The 22,056-nt window shown below is 42.7% G+C and overlaps 1 long non-coding RNA gene across 1 annotated transcript in view; it reads right to left on the bottom strand.

Annotated features, from left to right (window-relative positions):
* Positions 1-266: 266 nt before the first annotated feature.
* Positions 267-22,056, bottom strand: part of LOC142144246 (uncharacterized) — a 38,908-nt gene continuing 17,118 nt past the window's right edge. The window contains exon 3 of the long non-coding RNA XR_012689677.1: positions 267-917. This is a non-coding gene — a long non-coding RNA (uncharacterized LOC142144246). The remainder of the gene's footprint in view (positions 918-22,056) is intronic.

Genomic DNA, 22,056 nt, shown 5'->3' with positions numbered 1-22,056 from the left:
TCTACCCAGTCGTCTTGAGAAGAGGATATGTACAAACGGAGAAATGTTTCTAGGTCCTGATTAACTCTTTCCGTTTGCCCGTTGGATTGGGGATGATAGGCCGAAGAGAAGTTTAGTTTGATCTGTAGTGCTTGGCACAAGGATCTCCAGAATTTTGCCACAAACTGAACTCTTCTATCTGAGACGATTTCTTCAGGACACCCATTCAAATGGAAGATCTCCTTTATAAATTGCTGAGCCAGGATAGGTGCTGATGGAAGGTAAGAAGATTTGCAAGCTAAGCTTGAGTTTTGAAACATCAGGCCGTTTTTTTTCCAAACATTCAACATTAGTGAGATCATAGCTTGAAAAAAATAGATTAAGTTATTTGGTTTGTTTTGGGGTCAAAGTGCTTGTAATAAATAACTAAACTAAGGAGAGATTGTCAAACATGTTTGAATTGGGCAGTAAAGCTTGTCTCACATTACACTATATTTTTCTTACATTTATTATTGATTCCCTCTCATTTGAACAATAACATTTGAAAGGGAACATATATGCAAAATTTTACTTACATTAAAAATATTTGTCAATCACATAGTGCCTGAAGTTGGCACCCTCATCTGTCTCCCGAGGTCTGTGTCCAGGCTCCCCCACCTGGTCCATCCCAGCAACCTCAGCCTCCACCCCTGGAGCCCCACTCCGGATATTGTGAAACACCACACACAGAGCTATGATGTCACATACTTTACTTGGCCCATACATCAGTGCACCATCAGACCGGTCCAGGCATCTGAAACGTGGCTTTAGGAGGCCAAAAGCCTGTTCAATGACCGATCTGGTGGCTGTATGAGCCAAGTTGTATGTAACCTCATGCTCTGTGTGTGGGCGCAACAACTGAGTGAGGAGCCAAGGTCATAAGGGATAAGCGTTATCTCCTATTTAGGGTGAGAAGACAGAAGAACCACACGTTAATACATTCTTAGGCAACAAATGACCACCCTCCAAATGCTAACATAGAAATATGTAACAAGTACATTATAGTAAAGGCACATTGGCAGTAAAGTTTTGAATATTTGCTACAATAAACAACACATTATTGTTTACTAAACACATTTGCCAAGCCACAAACCATAGGTGGCAGAAGGCTTTTTACAATGTGCTTTATACGTGATATTGGAGGGATGTCATGGGCAACATGTAACTTACATGCAGAGAATTCTTAAAAAATAACCACCTCTATAACATTGTAATCTACAAACATATTATATAACATTTTGCAAAGACACTAATTTTTCAAAGATTAGACCTAGGCCTTCTACAGTTTGATAACTTTACATTGAGGTTCAAAATTGACAATTACATTAAAATATGTAACCTTAGATGTGATTTATCTGTTTACTAAATAATGCTACATTAACTTGAGATTTTGCAAATGTGTTCAAACAAACCAACCAACTATTTATATAAATTTAAAAATAATGGCACATGTACTATATGACCCAATGTTGAAACCTAACATCCGAGGACAAAGATAACATTCAGAGTAAAGTCACTTTGATCTTAATGATTGTGGAAAAAAAGGTTAGCAATAAATTTAGTAAATACATTACTCTAATGACTCTTATTTAAAAGCCACGCATCTCCATGTGGCCTTGCACCCCGTTGCCTCTCTTGCAATCTGTGCCACGTCCCCAATTGCATAAATGCAAAGGAGTCATGGGTACTCCCACCCCATTTGGCAACCAGGTCTCGAATCTGGAGAGACGGCTCAAACACAGCATGGACATTAATCGAGTGGAAATGCTTCCTGTTCAAATACAGAGAAGCATCCCCACTCAACGGGATCAAAGCCACATACGTCCCATCTACTGCCCCTATGACGTGCGGAATGCCGGATATGGTGACAAACTGCCGCTTAATGGGCACAAGGGACCCCTCATCGAATGGCAGATGTATAAACTGCGAGATGCGCGACAGGAATGCCCTGAGCACAACCTTCAGAACACGACTGAAGGTGGCCTGGGACATACCTGCCGCGACCCCCACTGTGGTCTGGAATGACCCTGTCGCAGAGAAGTGCAGTACCACCAACAGTTTGGTCAAAGGCGGTACTGCTGTTGGGATGTTGCGCATTAGCTCAAGGTCACTCTGCACAATGCACAGGTTGTCCAAGATGACATGAGGAGTAAGTCGATAGCAACGGACAACCTCAGCATCTGACATCCCAAAGAGACTGACACGTGGCCTGTAAGACACGCTCCCTAGGGCGGTGATGTTGTACCAGTTACTGGTTTGGACGGTGTGGAGGATCATCATCCTCGAGAAACAGATTCTCATCGCACTCCAGAATCTCCTGTATGTGGGACAAAAGGATGAATTAACAAACAAACTAATTAGCTGAGGTCTTTACAGCTTTGTATTTCCTATGTAGAATCCAAACATGAAAAACATATTTACAACAAAATCGCGCATCATATTTAGCCTTCATATTTTAAAGTACAGTCCAGAATAAGATAAAATTCATAAAAAAAAAATCAGACCCTAGTCAAAGTACAAAGATACCTCAGCTTAAAGATACAGAAAGAAAAACCACAACAGACAGAAGAGCAGGTGGGAGTGGATACTTACTACACAGGAAAAACCAAAGGGGAGCTTGGAAAAGCAAAAAATTTCCCCTGCGGGTCAAAGGAACTAAATATTTTCAGATAATCTGGTTGGGGGCCAGGTTAGAAAGAGAGACAAGAAAAGGGAAAAAACCAAACCAAAAAAATAATAATTTACTAAATACTCAGACCCTAAGCAAAGTGCAAAGACTCCACAGCAGAAACAACATCAACATAAATATATAGAAAGAAAAACACATCTGATTGGGGGCCTGGTTAGAAAGAGACACAAGAAAAGGGTAAAAAAAAAACCTTGAGTCAATACTCTCACCCCAGTCAAAGCGACAAGACACAGTGCAAGAAGCTTGTCAATCCCAAATAGTTTACAATACTTTACTCCCACGACCCAAAACATACAAAAAGTGTCAAATTTAACCACATTACATTGAAAAGTAGAGATGAGTATTGTTATATTCGCTACAATAATGCAAAGAATTCAATTTAGCATCTTGTTAAAGATATTGCCAAAAATACCTCTAGCCAGCACTCTTTCAATCACAAAGGAACGCCTAAACTCCCAACAAATAACAAGTAAAGCACCAAAAATGGTGTTTTGAACTGATTCATAATTAAAGAAGTGTCTGCAGGTGTACGTTGCTGTGGATCAGATGACGACAGATGCGGTAAGATTGCAGTTTCCTTGTATGTTTGAAGAGTACCAAACGCATAGTTTGAATTACGATAACTTAATAATGAAGCTGTAGTAAGGTGTCTGTGTTCATTTTTTGTGTTTGTTTATTACAACATTTAGGTGTTCCTTATGTGAAATGTATCAGTTCTCTCACTTGCAGACATGTTTTTGTAAAAAATTTTAGTTCTCACTATTCTATATAGTATATGTAATTTTAAATCTGGACGTTACCGTAGTGGTTAAGCATTCCACCTGCCAACAGTAGGGACTGAGTTCAAATCTAGAGTCACGCACGTATCTGTGTTGACTTTGTATAGCCCCATGTTTCTGTGAGTTTACTTGAATGTGTCACTTAGAGAACAGTACGCTAGTATTAGTATATGTTTTGGTGCTAGCTCTGTGTATAGAGTATTGTACAGTGAATGTATATTTATGATTGCGAATTGTTAGCCGTTGCTTTCGCAACCACAATGTGTTCTTTATTGTTTATTCTTAAACCTTCATATTGCCAGTAGTGCCTGTGTTGTGTTGGATGATTTTTAGGAGCACTATTACCTTGGTTTTTGCAAAACTTCCTTATAATAATGCTTATTGACTGTTGTGCTTTCTGGAATCCATTCTTCCAAAATTACACCCTTGATATCGAAAAAAACAATGAGCATTGCTTTGAATATTGACTTGCTTTGACAAGTTTTTTCATTCTTGGTGATGACGGTGTTTTCCAGTGCATTGACCGTCTTTTGCTTTCAGGATCGTACTGGAAGATCCAGGTCTTATCACAAGTGATTACTTTATGAAACAGGTTTGGATCTGTGTTAAGTTGCTGTAGAATGTCAAATTCAGTGCGACGTTCTTTTTGCTCTGGTGTGAGAACCCTTGGGACTATCTCTGCACAAACTTTCGTCATGTTAAGATCCTCATGCAAAATTTTCCATATGGTGTCTTTGTCAATGTTCACTGATTCAGTTATCATTCGAACACTGAGTCAGCGGTCTGTTCAAACAATCTGACTGATTTTTTCTACATTTTCTTCAGTTCTTGAAGTGCAAGGTCGTCCAGGGCCTTCATCATCTTTGACATTCTCACGTTCCTCGCTAAAAAAAATTTGCCACTCAAACACACACGCACGAGATAGGTAGTCATTCCCATAGGCCGTAGTAAGCATTTGAAAACATTCTGTTGGTGTTTTGTGCAATTTTACTAAAAATTTCAAATTGACACGTTGTTCAACTTTTAAACTTAGCATTTTTTCGGCACTCTACAGAAAACACAACCAAACTAAATGGCGACTCACAATCAACTGAACGTCATAGAGTGTTGCAGCTTGTCATGCAGGTTCAGACCGGTTGAAGTTTACTACGTGTGCAGTTATAACCGGATCTGACTGCTTTGTTTACTAGGTGGAATCACAGTCTCGCTATTTAATAGACATACCTCGTATATCATACACATACTGTTTCCACCTGCACGTTGGCTTAGTGATTAGACAATCCACCATTCAACAGTGGGGACCTGAGTTTGAATCCTCACTCACAGCCTTATCTCCGTGGAGTTTATATATCCTTCCCATGTTTGTGTGGATTTCCTATGTGTCCCTTATACAAGAGTACGCTTGGTTTAAGTTTGCACAATTTATATTATCAATTTAACCTCTTATTGTTTCATATTATTATTATTAGCGTATTATTAGCCATTTTTTTACAATATCAACAAAGGTATAGACTAACCATATATATTACACATCAATCACTTCACATTGTAATTTATTACAACTGTGCATTTACCATGGTTGTTTTTAAAAGAGTACATTGTTTAATGTTTGATAATAATATAAAATAATAAAAAAAATTAAAAATGAAGTGTATTAAGATGTATGTTGTGCGTATTTAGTTGTGAGTGTTTTAAATGAACAATACTTTTTGAACAGTTTAGTGTTTTTATTGAGCGCTGCTACTCTAGCTGCTTTGGATTTAAACATGACCCCGAGCTTCCTTAAGTTTAAGCAAGAAGTTAAGATAAAACTCTGAGCATTTCTTCTTAACTATCCGACGGATCTGGAGGTAAACGCCTACTCAGTCAGTACAAATAAAGCCTACTCTTCTTAACTCAGTACAAATCTCCACCGATTCCACTCCCATTCCCAACCCTTTTTTCTCAAGTTTTTGGAAAACTTCTTAAGTGCAGATAAGAAGGAGTTTCATCTTAAGTTAAGTGTCACGGGCACTAGGAGTCTTTACCCAGGGATCACCAGGTGATAGGCTTACCAGAGCAGTATAGGTGGTAATATGGTACTCTGGTAGCAGGGTGATCACGGAACAGGAAATAGCAGATGATGAGATGCTCAGGAAAGTCTATGACTAGCAGCACTGGCAATATGGAGGTAGTAATACACGAGGAACTGTATGGACAAAGGACACGTGAAGGTAGTCAGTGGTCTGCGGTAGCAAGTTGTACCACTGCTATAGTGAGGAGGAATGTCCAACAGAAACGAGGAGGTGATGAGAGTCAGCGGTCTGCGGATAGCAAGTTGTACCGCTGTCTGAGTGAAGGAATGGAATCCAAGTGGAGGTATCCGGGAAGTCAGTGGTCTGCGTTAGCAAGTTGTACCACTGCTATGTGAGAGGATACTGGAACAGGTGAAACTGTAAACAGGGGTCAGTGGTCTGCCACTAGCAAGTTGTACCACTGAATATATATGTGAGGAGGTGCACGGGGAGAGACTGCAACACAATATATACACGGACACCTTGACTTTGAACCACAGTGATATGCACAATATAAATGTATAGATGACTGAACAATACTGCCAATATAGAAAGTCTCTTGAAGTAGTCCAGCATAAGATAACACAGTCAATGATGGCAATAGACTCAGCGGATAGCACACTCCAGAGGAGAACCAACACAGTCCAGCAAGGTATGCAATACACAGCACAGTCAATGAGAAGTATGCATACCGTGGTTCAGGAGGCAGTCAGACAGGAGTGCAGAGATACCTGAACGGCAGGAGGCCGGCAGGATGCGAAGTCCCTGGATGGGTGAAGCGGTGGTCTAGTAGGTGCAGCGCACGGGTAGGTAGACCAGCAGGGAACACAGGAAAGCGTGGAGAGCGGATCAGCAGTAGATGGATGAGTAGTGCTGAGGAGTAGCAGCAGCGGGTCTCTGCGGGAACACGGAGGTAGCCAATAGCAACCAGCAGGTGCAGTAACGATGGGACACGGGAGAGCAGAGTTGAACAGGCACTGTTGATCACGGAGAATAGCGGGTAGCAATAGTGGAGGCAGACTCAAGGAAACACGGGAGCGTTGACAAGGACTGAAGACTGAAGCGCACAGAGGCAGCGGATAGGAATCAGCCAAACAGTCACGATGAAACACAGACGGGTTGCAGGTTGAAGACTGTAGTGCACGGAGGCAGCGGATAGGAATCAGCTAGCAGTCACGATGATGAAACACAGACGAGTTGCAGGTTGAAGACTGTAGTGCACGGAGGCAGCGGATAGGAATCAGCTAGCAGTCACGATGATGAAACACAGACGAGTTGCAGGTTGAAGACTGTAGTGCACGGAGGCAGCGGATAGGAATCAGCTAAACAGTCACGATGAAACACAGACGGGTTGCAGGTTGAAGACTGTAGTGCACGGAGGCAGCGGATAGGAATCAGCTGGCAGTCACAATCATGAACAGGTGAGTGGATGTGAATGAAAGACTGTAGTGCACGGAGGCAGCGGATAGGCATCAGCTAACAGTCCCAATGATACATGGTAGAGTTGAAGTGGTTAGAAGACTGTAGTGCACGGAGGCAGCGGATAGGAATCAGCTCACAGTCACGATGATACAGTAGATGGTAGAAGTGGTATGGGAACCACAGTAGCAGAAGTGGTTTGGAAACCACAGAGGTAGAAGTGGTTTGGAAACCACAGGAATCAGCAGGGCTGAATAAACAAGGAAACACAGGAACACCTTCAGAGACTCATGGGGAATGAGACTCCAAGATCAGGCAATGTGGTGATGACCACAGGTGCTTAATATAGGGAGGTTGCCTGATCTGCCAATTAAGTTAAAGGAACATACACTGGAGGTATAGAAAGGGCTGCGCATGCGCAGTCCCTCAGGATGGAGGACGGCCACGGTTCCTAAATGTCCGGGAAGAAGCACTCACAGTCCGGTGAGTGACAGTACCCCCCCTTTTAAAGGTGGGCACAGAACGCCTGGAACCGGGCTTGTCCGGATTTTTGGAATAAAACTTCTTCAGAAGGGCAGGAGCATTAAGATCTTCAGCTTTGATCCATGAACGCTCCTCAGGACCAAAGCCCTTCCAATGAACGAGGAAACGGAGGACTCCTCGCGAAATTTTTGCATCCAATACCTCAGTAATCTCGAAATCCTCCTCCTGATGAACTTGAACTGGCTGCGGTGCTGAGGAAGGAGTCGAGAAACGGTTGATGATGAGAGGTTTGAGCAAGGACACATGGAAGGCATTGGAAATCCGAAGATTCTTAGGAAGAAGAAGTTTAACACATACTGGATTGATAACTTGAATGATCCTATATGGACCAATAAAACGAGGGGCGAATTTCATAGATGGAACCTTCAAACGAATATTTTTGGTAGATAACCAGACACGATCTCCAATTTTTAGTGGTGGAATAGCCCGCCTCTTCTTATCTGCGAAAGACTTATATTTGTTAGATGTCTTCTTTAAACAGGTTTTGACCTGAGACCAGATATTTTTGAAGGTCTGACAAGCAGTCTCCACAGCAGGAACTTGGGTGGGCGGGAGGGCAGGAAATTCCGGAAAAGACGGATGGTGACCGTAGACCACAAAGAATGGAGTTTTGGATGATGACTCATGGTACATGTTGTTATGGGCGAATTCAGCCCAAGGGAGCAATTCTACCCAGTTGTCTTGATTGGCTGAAGAGAACATCCTAATAAAAGTCTCAAGATCTTGATTGACTCGTTCCGTTTGTCCGTTAGATTGCGGATGGTAAGACGATGAGAGTGCTAATCGTATGCCCAAGGTTTTACAAAGGGCCCGCCAGAATCTGGAAACGAATTGTACTCCTCTATCTGACACAATCTCAGACGGACATCCATGGATGCGGAAGATTTCTTTAATGAAATGTTCAGCCAGAGTAGACGAGGAAGGTAAACCGGACAGAGGGACGAAATGAGCCATCTTCGAAAATCTGTCTACCACTACCCAAATAGTATTGTGATTCTTACTTGGTGGCAAATCAGTAACGAAATCCATACTAATATGGGTCCAAGGCTTGGACGGAATGGGTAGTGGTCGCAGCAACCCTGCTGGAGTTCTGCGGGAGGATTTGAACTGAGAACATAAATCACAGGAAGCAATAAACTCTTTGACGTCTCTCCTCATTGAAGGCCACCAGTAACTACGAGAGAGAATCTCAAAGGTCTTATGTTCACCGGCGTGTCCAGAAAAACGAGAGGCATGGAACCACGAAAGGATTTTCCTCCTCAGAGTAGGAGGCACGAGGGTCTTCCCAAATGGTAGCATTTTGGTGGATGAAGCAGCCAGAGAAATACATTTGGGGTCTAGAATAGCATGGTTGGGAACCTCTTCTACATCAGAGGACGTCACAAAAGCTCGAGATAGAGCGTCAGCTTTCTTGTTCTTAGCAGCTGGTTTGAAGGTTATAATTAATTCAAAACGGGAAAAGAAAAGAGACCATCTTGCTTGACGAGGGTTCAAGCATTGAGCAGATTGCAAATATGACAAGTTCTTATGATCCGTGAAGATCGTCACCGGATGGCGAGCTCCTTCCAACAAGTATCTCCATTCCTCTAATGCAGCTTTGATGGCCAGCAACTCCTTGTCCCCGATAGTATAGTTTTTCTCTGCGGGCAGAAGACCCCGAGAGTAGAAGGCACAAGGATGTAATTTTTGTTGCTCCGAGCGTTGGGAGAGAATAGCTCCTAAGCCCACATTAGAGGCATCTACTTCTAGGAAGAAGGGGAGTGTCACATCAGGTTGTCGCAGAATGGGAGCAGACGAGAAGGACTCTTTGAGGATTTGAAAGGCTTGGAGAGCCTCAGATGACCATTGCTTAGTATTAGCCCCTTTCCGAGTTAAGGCCACAATGGGAGATGCAATGGATGAGAAGTCTTGAATGAAGCGTCTATAGTAATTGGCAAAACCTAAAAAACGCTGGATGGCACGAAGAGTAGTTGGCTGAGGCCAATGTAGTACAGCATTTACTTTGTCTGGATCCATCTTCAGGCCAACTCCGGAAACTATATACCCCAAGAATGGAATCTGGGGTAACTCGAATGAACATTTTTCCAATTTACAGAACAATGAGTTTTTCCGTAGTCTGGAGAGGACCTCTGCCACATGTTGGTGATGAGAAGGCAGGTCCTGTGAGAAGATCAATATGTCGTCCAGGTAGACAACGACACATACATATAATAAGTCCCGAAAGATCTCATTGATGAAACCCTGGAAAACCGCGGGGGCATTACACAGCCCGAAGGGCATTACTAAATATTCGTAATGCCCATCTCTGGTGTTAAACGCGGTCTTCCATTCGTCACCGGAACGGATTCTAATTAAATTGTAGGCACCACGAAGATCCAACTTAGTAAATATCCGAGCTCCCTTGATGCGATCAAATAGCTCAGTGATCAGCGGAATGGGATACCGATTCTTGATAGTAATGGCGTTGAGTCCACGAAAATCTATACAAGGGCGTAATGATCCATCCTTCTTTTTGACGAAGAAGAACCCAGCTCCAGCGGGAGAGGTGGAAGGTCGAATGAACCCACGCTGGAGATTCTCCCGTATGTACTCAGATGTGGCTTGAGTTTCAGGTAACGAGAGAGGATAGACCCGACCCCTGGGAGGAGTCTTGCCAGGTAGAAGGTCGATCGGACAATCCCAAGAACGATGAGGAGGAAGACGTTCAGACTGAGCTTTATCAAACACATCGGCAAATGAAGCATACTGAGGAGGGAGTCCCGGGGAGGAAGATGAGATGGAAGATTGCTGTACTTTAAGAGGAATAACTTGAGAGAGACAACGATGGTGACATTCAGGCCCCCAAGACGTAACTTGAGGGGTGCGCCAGTCAATCTGGGGAGAGTGACATTGAAGCCATGGAAGGCCTAAGACAATCGGACTTGTCGTAACAGGAAGAATTAAAAACGAAATTTCTTCATGGTGTAGTACACCAATCTGAAGGGTTACTGGAGACGTACTCTGGGTGATGAGACCATTGATGAGACGTGATCCATCTATAGCCGTCACAGTAATGGGTGTTTTTAAAGTGATCACTGGTAGGGACCATCGATTCACTAGTGATTTAGAAATGAAATTTCCTGCTGCTCCGGAATCAATCAATGCCTGTGACTCAAAGGATTTAGTAGCAAAGGAAATCGTAACATCGAAAGCGCAGACTTTAGATTTCATAGACAATGGAGAGGACTCCAGGGACCCTAACTTCACCTCTCCAGAACTAGTTAGGGCCTGGCATTTCCTGATTTCTTAGGGCAAGAACTGAGCATATGTGTGGAATCAGCACAATAGATACAGAGTCTATTCTTTACTCTTCGTTTCCTCTCTTCTAAAGATAATTTGGAACGTCCTATCTCCATGGGAATCACAGAAGGTGAAACTGGACGAAATTGAGGGTTTAAACGAAGAGGTGCTTTAGCAGAAGTTGTTTTCTCAGATTCTCTTTCACGAAATCTCATGTCTACACGATGGCAAAGAGAGATCAAATCTTCTAGTGACGAAGGAAGCTCTTGGGTAGTCAGTGCATCTTTAATTTTATCGGAGAGCCCCTGCCAGAAGGCGGCAACTAATGCTTCAGTGTTCCACTGAAGTTCAGAGGCTAAGATCCTAAATTGAATGACATACTGTCCTACTGTATGGGAGCCTTGTCGCAAACGAAGAATGCTGGAAGCAGCGGAGGTCACACGACCTAGTTCATCGAACACACTTCGGAACGTGGAAATGAATTTGGCACTATCTTGTAGAATTGGATCGTTTCTTTCCCACAGAGGGGAGGCCCAAGCCAGGGCTTGTCCAGAAAACAATGAGATAAGATAGGCCACTCTGGAACGATGGGTAGAAAAATTTTGAGGTTGGAGTTCAAAATGGACTGAACATTGGTTAAGGAAACCTCTACAAGTTTTGGGGTCCCCGTCATATTTTGACGGAGTAGGCAGGTGAAGCGTAGGAGCTGTAGACACCTGGGATGGCACTGGGGAAACGGAGGAAAGCACAGGAGCTTCAATACTAGCTGTAACAGTCTGTCCAGATGTCCCTTGGGAGGTTAACGATTGGTAACATTGAAGTAACAGCTGTTGGCGAGCATCCTGTTGCTCCACACGACTGACCAGATGCTGCAGCATCTCTTTAGCAGTAGGTTCCGTATCTGGGTCTGTCATGGCCTGATCTTACTGTCACGGGCACTAGGAGTCTTTACCCAGGGATCACCAGGTGATAGGCTTACCAGAGCAGTATAGGTGGTAATATGGTACTCTGGTAGCAGGGTGATCACGGAACAGGAAATAGCAGATGATGAGATGCTCAGGAAAGTCTATGACTAGCAGCACTGGCAATATGGAGGTAGTAATACACGAGGAACTGTATGGACAAAGGACACGTGAAGGTAGTCAGTGGTCTGCGGTAGCAAGTTGTACCACTGCTATAGTGAGGAGGAATGTCCAACAGAAACGAGGAGGTGATGAGAGTCAGCGGTCTGCGGATAGCAAGTTGTACCGCTGTCTGAGTGAAGGAATGGAATCCAAGTGGAGGTATCCGGGAAGTCAGTGGTCTGCGTTAGCAAGTTGTACCACTGCTATGTGAGAGGATACTGGAACAGGTGAAACTGTAAACAGGGGTCAGTGGTCTGCCACTAGCAAGTTGTACCACTGAATATATATGTGAGGAGGTGCACGGGGAGAGACTGCAACACAATATATACACGGACACCTTGACTTTGAACCACAGTGATATGCACAATATAAATGTATAGATGACTGAACAATACTGCCAATATAGAAAGTCTCTTGAAGTAGTCCAGCATAAGATAACACAGTCAATGATGGCAATAGACTCAGCGGATAGCACACTCCAGAGGAGAACCAACACAGTCCAGCAAGGTATGCAATACACAGCACAGTCAATGAGAAGTATGCATACCGTGGTTCAGGAGGCAGTCAGACAGGAGTGCAGAGATACCTGAACGGCAGGAGGCCGGCAGGATGCGAAGTCCCTGGATGGGTGAAGCGGTGGTCTAGTAGGTGCAGCGCACGGGTAGGTAGACCAGCAGGGAACACAGGAAAGCGTGGAGAGCGGATCAGCAGTAGATGGATGAGTAGTGCTGAGGAGTAGCAGCAGCGGGTCTCTGCGGGAACACGGAGGTAGCCAATAGCAACCAGCAGGTGCAGTAACGATGGGACACGGGAGAGCAGAGTTGAACAGGCACTGTTGATCACGGAGAATAGCGGGTAGCAATAGTGGAGGCAGACTCAAGGAAACACGGGAGCGTTGACAAGGACTGAAGACTGAAGCGCACAGAGGCAGCGGATAGGAATCAGCCAAACAGTCACGATGAAACACAGACGGGTTGCAGGTTGAAGACTGTAGTGCACGGAGGCAGCGGATAGGAATCAGCTAGCAGTCACGATGATGAAACACAGACGAGTTGCAGGTTGAAGACTGTAGTGCACGGAGGCAGCGGATAGGAATCAGCTAGCAGTCACGATGATGAAACACAGACGAGTTGCAGGTTGAAGACTGTAGTGCACGGAGGCAGCGGATAGGAATCAGCTAAACAGTCACGATGAAACACAGACGGGTTGCAGGTTGAAGACTGTAGTGCACGGAGGCAGCGGATAGGAATCAGCTGGCAGTCACAATCATGAACAGGTGAGTGGATGTGAATGAAAGACTGTAGTGCACGGAGGCAGCGGATAGGCATCAGCTAACAGTCCCAATGATACATGGTAGAGTTGAAGTGGTTAGAAGACTGTAGTGCACGGAGGCAGCGGATAGGAATCAGCTCACAGTCACGATGATACAGTAGATGGTAGAAGTGGTATGGGAACCACAGTAGCAGAAGTGGTTTGGAAACCACAGAGGTAGAAGTGGTTTGGAAACCACAGGAATCAGCAGGGCTGAATAAACAAGGAAACACAGGAACACCTTCAGAGACTCATGGGGAATGAGACTCCAAGATCAGGCAATGTGGTGATGACCACAGGTGCTTAATATAGGGAGGTTGCCTGATCTGCCAATTAAGTTAAAGGAACATACACTGGAGGTATAGAAAGGGCTGCGCATGCGCAGTCCCTCAGGATGGAGGACGGCCACGGTTCCTAAATGTCCGGGAAGAAGCACTCACAGTCCGGTGAGTGACATTAAGAAATTCTTAGCTTACGCAACATATTTTCCTTCTTGTATCCCTTTTCTGGGCATGCGCAGAGAAGATTTTCGTATTATCCGCAAAAAACGACAGATAAGATCAGTAATGAATCAGGCCCTATCTCTTTTAGTAACCCTCTAACTGTCCTCTCACCTTCCTTAATGTCCTTTTCATCCATGACTGTGTTTCTACCTTGTATCTTACCAACCTCCTGCCTGCCTCCTTCCCTCTTCCTCATCCTCTCCAACCTTACCCTCTCATCAAACTTTTAATTTTTGACTCTGGACGCATCCGATCAAGTTGGTTTAAAGATTCTTGACGAGCTATGCCCCAGAGGGTGCCCTCACCCTGTGTGCCATAGCTAAAGGTCGAATTGCTGCTTTCATAAAAATGATTGTGTTTGAGCAGTCTCCATATTTAACTAAATCATTTTTATATTAAAAAAAAATTCAGTCCTCTATGGGACCATTATGAATATAGACATGAACATGGGCTCCTATAGTTTCTAAAACTGTAGAGCTGTGATTACATATACCCGGCCTGATTCATCTTCAAACTCAATGTGATCGCACATAACTTGTACGCATGTGCCCCCATATTCAAGTACAAGCGGATCTCAAGATACGTTTCCATTTAAATCTGAGTATAAGTAAGCTCTACCTATATGTTACTTGCCGTATGTAGACAGACAGAACACAGTGCAGAATACAACAAAACAAACAACAGCGCTGATAACTGATGTACACATATGAAAAATACACATCAATCCGTGTGGTATAATGAACACTTTAATAAAAATATATATAAATCAACCATAAAATATGCAATATAAAATCAACACTGGCCAGTGGATGAAAGACAGAGCATCAAATGAATCTATTGCAATGGTACACCATACAATAGAGATGATAGAATTTGAATGAATCATTCTCTGATAGATGGCAAATAAGGTGTCCCACAATAGAGGACTAGTACTGTCCAATAACCCAGTCACAAAACATGAAGTGGAGCCATGTTGTTGGTATGAGTGTGGACACACTACTAATACAAAGGTGATTAGCACCAAAAATAGAAAGAGCACCACTTCTATAATTCTGGCCCGTGAATCCTCGAGATGATTCTGCCGTGAATACCACAAATAGAATGTAAACTCTGTGAAGTAAGACAATGTCACTTAACTGCCAAGGCAGGGGACGCACTACAGACCTGGTCCAATTCTCAGTCCCGTAAAGGTGTCTGTGTGCATATACTCCTCATGACATGGAGCTCCGTGGAGCCTGTAGTGAAGCCGTAGCTGAATAATCCAATCCAATGAGGGACGGCTGATACGATCATAGCACAGAGTGTGAAGATGTAACAACTTGAAGTGGTAGCGGTCTCGGGGAATTCACTGAAATGAAGGCCAGATGGATGGAACTGGGGTGTCCAGCGGCTCAGTGGGATATCCAAGTCCTCTGACGCGTTTCTTCACCTGCCGGGTGATTTCATCAGAGGAAGTTATCTGTTGTGCTCCAGTTTCTCTTTAAAAAGCTCATGATTTAGTCTCTGTTGAGCCCTATCCTCTGCCCCCTGAACTGCTTTGCGTGAGTGTCCTCTGGGCTGCGGTGGGATGGGATAGATGTGGTGCTGCATGCTCTCACTTCATTGGAACTGTAGTAGCCTGTAGTGCAGAATACGTACATGCATATTTGCAATATCAAGTTCAACCCGAATGCATGCAATTTTTTTTTTATAATTTACAACTCTTTATACTGCATTCATTAATAAAAGTATATGTTTTTATAAACTTGTTTTTACATGAATTACATAAATCCAAATGTTCTTAGTGTGTACTGTGCATAAATTGCATTTTTATAGCTTGTCTTACTTGCAAACACAAGCACACTATCAGTCGGGACTTACGTACTCACGTACTTACAAGATGCCCTGAAATTTAATTGACCACATTGATCTGCATAGGCATGCCCTAGCTACGCCCTTTAGTGTACATTGCCTACCTCCGTACACCCCTTCCCACCCTCTTTCGGCTCTTCAAGTCGCAGGCAGTTGTGTTAGTTGCATTCAAACATGAATTGCATGCAATTGCATTCATTGTTGTACGTTCAGTTCTGGCGCATGCACAGATATTTTTTCATGCAAGATACGGCACACAGATGAATCAGGCCCAACTGTGTCTTTTTGAATGTATGTGCATATGAATGCAAAAAATGCTATTTCTTTTTGTCCAGGTAGAATTGAGATCCACCACCACAACGAAGAGCAATAGTTCAGGGGAAACTGGTGAAGCCTGAAGCGCCTTGTTCTCAGAAACAAACAAGGTAAGCTGTTTTATGATAAAGAATAAGGTATTTGCTTTGCTTAGAGGTTCACATAGAGATCTGATCCAAAAAAATGACTACTTCTTCCATTATCATGTGTTTACTGCAATTAGTTAGGACGCCACTCACCTTATAGCTAGCTAGCGAGGTGCAACCAAGTCTTGATGAAGCAGACAGAAACTAAGCAGCAATCCCTTCTTCATAACCCTAATATATATATATTTATATATATTCATTTTAGGGGAAGTTTTGCCATGGATTTGTATCATCAGAAATCTGGCACACAAAAACATAAAGAAAAAAAAAGCAAGAAAGAAAAGGACTGCTGAAGGTCGGAGAACTCTTTTAGAATTTACAGTTTCCTCTCATTTGTCTGAGCATGTAGGTCAGAAGGAGGGAGCTGGATCTTCAATGATAATAAGTGGACTTGAAATTGATAAAGTTAATGAAAATCTAACTGTTTGATGATGTTAGTGGTTCAAGTAGTATGCTAACATGTGCTTCTGGCACAGACACTACACTGATTTCAGAACCACATACAAGTTCTGCACGTAAAGTTGATGTCACTGAGGTTTATTCCACATCTTACTCAAAGGGGGCATCTGATATCGAATTAGATAGCAACAGGTAGCTATTGAACTTTGATATAGGCCTTCTCCAACCAGGTTTCTCAATGACCCAAATAGAAGTTGCCATTCGACAAAGACCAGAACCATACCCAACATTTTTCCAACCTAATAAAGATGGCAGCCAATTTCCTACTTATATATTAAATAGTCAAACAAACAAACAGTTCCTCGTGACTGGTTAGTTTGGAGTAAGAGTAAGCAAGCTTTGTTCTGCTTTTCCTGTTTTTTATTCAGCAAATTCCCAGTAACACATCGTTCAGTTTTGACAACAGAAATCGGTTGGGAACCTTCTAAAGGTTATAAAAAACTGTCCAATAAAATTCCTGACCATGACAAGAGTAATAACCATCAGTCATGTTACATAGAGTGGCGAAATCTTGAAAAAGCATTACCGTTGATAGTTTAGTATGGCAAAAAAATCCAGAATGAAACAGAGGTTTGGAAAGCCTTATTGCAAAACAATCTGGATGTAGTTCTGTTTCTTGCAAAATGTGGCCTGGCTTTTAGAGGATCAAACAACCTAATCGGACATCCAAGAAATGGCAATTTTTTCGGAATGTTAGAAGTCGTAAGCTACTACGACCCTTTGCTCGCAGAGCATTTGAAAAATGTAAAACAGGCGCAAATGGAGGAAAAAAAGATTACAAGTACATTACTTTTCAGCCGAAATTCAAAATGAATTTATATAATGTTGTGCCTAATATGTGTTTAACTGCATTTTAAAGGAAAGAGAAACTGCAAAGTATATTTCTATCATTGTAGATGCAACACCAGACTCAGCACACATGGAGCAATCTACATTCATTTTGCGTTATGTTCTTGTCATAAACAATGAATATGAAGTTATAGAATGATTTATGGAATTTGCAACTACAATAAAAAAATCAGGGAAAGCTATTGCAGATTTAATTCTAGAAACACTTAAAAAACATAATATTCCTATAAATGATTGTTGTGGACAAGGCTATGACAATGGTTCTAACATGAGTGGAGCATACAAGGGTGCCCAAGCTGAATTTTACAAGTAAATCCGCTTACTATTTTTTCTGCTTGTGCCTGTCACAGTTTGAATCTGTGTGGTGTCCATGCAGCAGAATGTTGTCCTGAGGTTGTGACATTTTTCGGCATTGTACAAAAGCTGTATAATATATTTAGTGGCAGTCCTCAGAGGTGGGAAATTTTGAAAGAAAATATTGCTGCTTCACTCCATTCCATTTCAAAAACACATTGGTCTGCAATGGTAGAGAGTGTCAAACCCTTTGCTGAAAGACTTCCTGGGATCCAAAAGGCAATTGAGTCAGTGTTGGAACTAAACCTAACGTCAGAAATCCGAACCGATCTAAATTCTGTAAGCATCTATTTGGAGTCATTTGATTGTGTTTTGATGGCATCTATTTGGCTAAAAGTCCTTACAGCTATAAATTACAGAAGCACTATTTTGCAAGCACGAAAGACCACAATTGATTAAGAAGTTGAAAATCTTTCCAGTCTGGTAGATGAATTAAAAGCAATCAGAAATAATTGGCAAGCTATCTAAAATGAATCCAGACTGGTTGCTAAAATGTAAGCATTCCAACAAAGTTTAGATCTTTTCAGGATAGACGTCACAGAAAAAGGACAAGATTTTTTTAATGAATCATCAACTGAAGAAGCTTTCTGTAATTCAACCCCAGAAGAGATGTTCAAGTGCAAAATATTTCACATTCTTTTGGACAGCGTTATAGGCAATATGACAACACTATCTGATGCAGCAAAAGCCATAAATTCTTTATTCAGTATTTTATGGCTTTCCTGAGGTAGAGGATGAAGATGTTAGAGAAAATGCTATGAAGATATAAAGATGATATTAGCCAAGCTATGTGTGATGAGTTATACACCTTAAATCAATATATAATTCTAATTTAGGTGAAGATTTTCTTCCACCTATCAAACTCCTAAACAAATTGAAGCAGCTGAAGCTTGAACCCCTGTTTCCAAATTTTGTTATTGCCTTAAGGTTGTTCTGCACCATAACCGTAACAGTGGCTCAAGCTGAACGCTTTTTCAGTTGTCTCTCAAGAATCAAAGATATTTTAAGATCAACAATGACTCAAAATCGTTTAAATGATTTAGGTTTGCTATCAATAGAGGCTATCTTGACCAGAAATTGCGATTTTTTTTTTCAAGTATCATCAAGTCGTACAGCTCGTAAAGCTTCACTGTAATGGATGCAGATATAATAATTCAGCATTGGAAAAAGTCTGGGCATCTACATATTAAGAATTAAAAGGGTCTTTTAGACTGTCAGCACTGTCTTCTGGTTGATGTAATGGACAGCTCATAGGGATAGGTGGTGATTCCCACTACCTATAAAATTGTAAACCCTTATGCTGTTCCTGGCACTCAAAGATGGTGTTTATTAAATCAAAAGGTAGTATATGTAAAGTTTCATAAAGATATAAATTAAAGTACAGTTTCATTTATATCTTTATTAAACTTTACCATTACTACCTTTTGATGTAATAACCACTACCTTCGAGCGCCGGGGAACAACAGCATAAGCACCCAGATTTTAGTCTTGCAGCAATGTGCTGTAGTGTGAGCCTTTGAAGCTGTGAAAATGTAAGGTATTTTTTATGATGGCTTCTAACTTATTCAGAGTCTTGTTCACCTTTGTTATAAGTTAAGTTAATTGGTCATGCCAAATGTAATTTTGTTATGAACCAAATTTGTTTGAGAATGTTTTAAGTGTTTTGATGTTTAAAAGAAGAAACATAACTTGATGCAAAACCATCTATTACTACTGCAGTGGGAGGTGTAATATGTAAAATACAGAAATAATGTACTTAGAATAAATAAACTGTATTCTTACTGACAGGCAGAGAATTTTTCACCTCTGGGTAAGTCACTTTAAAATTGTACTCTCTGGGCCTGATTCATTAAAGCAAGCAAAGCAAATAAAGGTGAAAATTTGTTCTTGGACAAATCATGCTACAATACAAGGGCTGTAAATTAGTTTATTATTTTGCATGTAAATGTAATGAAATGTAAAGTTGATCTAGGGCATGCCCTATCCCAACCAGTGTCGGACTGGCCTGGCAGGGTCCCGGGGAAATACCTGTCCGATGGCCCCTTTTGCTAGGGGGCAGGGCCCGAATGTGATTACCAGGCCCCCACGGAGAGGTAAGTGTAGTAGCAGCCTGTGCTGCTGGTAAAGCAGAGGAGTTTCCTGCTCAGGCAGGAATTCCTCACTGTCTCCCATCACCCCCTCTGCTATGCTCTGATTGGCTGACACAGTCACTCAGTCAATCAGAGCAAACACGCCCCCTACCCACACTGCCATGGACGAAGCAAAACAGGAAAGGTAAGATAATGTGTCTGTATGTATGTATGTATGTATGAGAGGGAATGTGTGTCAGTGTGTATGATAAATGTATTAATGTGTGTATGAGAAATGTGTATATGAGAGAGGGGTGGTGAGTCAGTGTGTATGATAAATGTATTAGTGTGTGTGTGTGTGTCTGAGAAATGTATTTGTGTGTGTGTGTTATGGTAATGTGTGTGCTATGTGTGTGTGGGCAATGCGGCTTATGGCAATGTAATGGGGGTGAGGACAGTGGGGGCTTGTTATAAGTGAAATAGGGGTGAGGACAGGGGGGCTGTTGTAAGTGAAATAGGGGTGAAGACAGGGGGGCTGTTGTAAGTGAAATGGGGGTGAGGGCAGGAGGGCTTGTTATAAGTGAAATATGGGTGAGGACAGGGGGGGCTGTTATAAGTGAAATGGGGGGTGAGGACAGGGGGGCTGTTATAAGTGAAATTGGGGGTGAGGGCAGGGGGGCTTGTGGTAATATAATGACGGTGTGAGGTAGGTGGTGGCTACTGTGTGCAATTTTATTCGTGGGGTGATGGTAGACCAATTTAATTTAGTAGTGGGGCCTATTAATTTAAGATGAGGTGGCTGGACCTTTAATGCTGGGGTGGTTTGGGGCTATTAATTGAATATGGTGTTGTTTGGGCAGGAGGGTTATTTATTAAATGTGAATGTGAATTATATAATGCCAGGGATGGTTGTGGGAAATGGTTATATTTATTAAACTTAAATGCTATTTATTGCTAGGCCTATTTGGAGGTAGGGAAATAGGTTTATTTATTAAATGCTGATACTATTAATTTAATGTTGTGGCTGGTTGGAGGGAAACAGATCTATTTATCAAAAGTAAATACTATTATTTTAATGTTGGGGCTGGAGGGAGGCCTAATTATTAAACGTGTGTACTATTGATTTAATGCCAGGACTGGTTGGAGTTTTCTAAATGTCATGTACCCATTTCTTTCCATATAGGAATCCCAACATTGCAGGATCCAGACAAGCAGCAACTAAGCTAAAGAAACCAACAGCCACAGGTCAGGAAAGCGACAAGAAATTGACACACATACTCAGGTACATACAGTAGGCGCACACACATACTGGGCCCCACCTAACATTTATTTGGCCCCGTCTACATGATGTTACTTTCAGGATTTTTTTCCAGGGTCACTTTAAGTACCCAATCTGCCCTTTTCTATGTAGGTGGGACCCACCCAAGTACAAAATTTGCAAAGCGCAAGTCACCTGCACCTTTAAGAGTTGCACACATGTAAGGGGGACTAAGGGAGAGAAAGTTACACAGACTATAGTCCCCTCCCCTACACCCCAATGACTCACCCGATGATGAGGGAACACGATGAAGCACACCGCCCTGTCCGCGACCTGTTCTAGCCGAGGATCAATTCTATGTCCTCTTTTTGGCATAACCTTCCGCCCTTCCGCCTGGGGAAAAACCAAAAGTGAGGTTCTGCATGCACCAGGTGACAATATGTCGAGACCACGACAAAGGGGAAGAGACACTCACTCTATCCCTCCTGCCGACACCTCGTTTTACTCTGGGCCAGAAACCAGCACTACAAATACTTGGGACTAGAAACAGTTCCGTCCTAGTACTCTACTCGCCAATAGGCGAGGGCCCGCTCAGAAGTAGGGAAACCTAGTAGTTATACTCACTGAGTTGCTCCCACTTCTGAATCCTGTTCCCTCGCGTTCCTCCGTCACCTGCAACGACAACACACAGTCTCCCACCTACACTAACCGTGGGACTATAGTGTACCACCCACAAGATGCTACTAGCTAAACAGGCTCCCTGATTATATAACAACTAATGACCAGTCAGCGCAACTCTGCTAGAAGCTGTATGTGGTGTGCTACCTAAGCCCCACCCCACTTCCTAGGGAGCACCAGCCGGTACTTCCCTTCTGCTCCGGGGATATAAGCTAAACCCAAATCCCAGGACTTACCAAGGAGACTGTCTCCTCACTAGGGGCGCTTACACAGTACCAATGACCAGTTGCAGATGCTCGACTGGGGCCCACTGGAGCAATGCGCCACCTGGCAAGATGCCTCCGCCTGGAACCGTCAG

Source organism: Mixophyes fleayi, chromosome 3 (assembly GCF_038048845.1).
Source record: "Mixophyes fleayi isolate aMixFle1 chromosome 3, aMixFle1.hap1, whole genome shotgun sequence".
In the NCBI taxonomy this organism is placed as follows: domain Eukaryota; kingdom Metazoa; phylum Chordata; class Amphibia; order Anura; family Limnodynastidae; genus Mixophyes; species Mixophyes fleayi.
Note: the sequence above shows the minus strand (reverse complement) of the source record. Positions and strands in the feature narration are given on the sequence as shown.